Here is a 1,157-nt window from a genome sequence, read left to right on the forward strand (position 1 = left end):
GCGTCCTTCCCCCTCTTTCCTCCGAGGGTGGCGGGAAGCGGGCGGCGGCGAGGCCCGGGGCGTCTCCACACACGGGCGACCTCGGCTGGCGGCCGCTCCTGTTTCGGACCTCCGGGGTCGATCGGCGGCCGCCCGCGAGCCCCGGACTCGGCAGGCGGCCCGCCGTGTCCCGGGTCGACCGGCAGGCCGGCCGCTGGCCGTTCCCTCCGCGGGCTGCGGTGGATCGCTGCGAGGGCGCCGATCCCCGTTCACGCGCGGGTGCCCTTCACCGGCCTCGGCCTTCGGTGGAGCTGGGACCACGCGGAACTCCCTCTCCTACATTTTTCTCTGCCCCATTTGGAGTTTGCGTCCGCGGGACTTTTAAGAGGGAGGGAGTCGCTGTTGCCGTCGGCCAGTAATACTCCCTCTTGTTTTTTTTTGGTCGTGTGTGTGTGTGTGTGTGTGTGTGTGTGTGTTTCCCCCGCCGCCCCCATTCTTTCCTTCTTCCTTCTTTCTGGAGACGGAATCTCGCTCTGTCGCCCAGGCTGGAGCTGGAGCGCGGTGGTGCCTCCTCGGCTCGGCGCCGCCGCTGCCTCCAGGGCTCTCAAGCGAACAGCAGTTTTTGTATTTTGAGCGAAGACGGAATTTCACCATATTTGGCCGGGCTGGTCTCGAACTCCTGACCTAGCGATTCCCCCCACCCCTCCCCCTCCCCCGCCTCGGCCTCCCAAAGCGTGCCGGGAGTACGGGTGTCGGCCACCGCGCCCGGCCGATTCCTTCTTGTTTTCAATCTTCTTTTCTGCACGCTGCTGTGTGTGAGCGTACGTATATCTATCTAGATAGATAGATACGTAGATATGGACACACGGACACGTACCTACACCGACGAAAATATCTAGTGATAAAACTAGACATTTCCATCATTCATACATGTGTATAGGATAGATGTTAATTTTAATGGATGAACGTGTATGACGTAAAAACCCATGTCATTTACATAGACCTGTATATGTATATCCTTCGTTTATTATGGATTAACAATGTTCGTGTATTTATTTTCTTTTCTTTTGGGGCCTGCCTGATCTTCTCACTCTGGGCTCTGGTGACCTCAGGCTCCCAAGTAGCTGGGATGGGACTACAGGGATCTCTTAAGCCCGGGAGGCAGAGGCGAACGTGGG

Source organism: Pongo pygmaeus, chromosome 13 (assembly GCF_028885625.2).
Source record: "Pongo pygmaeus isolate AG05252 chromosome 13, NHGRI_mPonPyg2-v2.0_pri, whole genome shotgun sequence".
In the NCBI taxonomy this organism is placed as follows: Eukaryota; Metazoa; Chordata; class Mammalia; order Primates; family Hominidae; genus Pongo; species Pongo pygmaeus.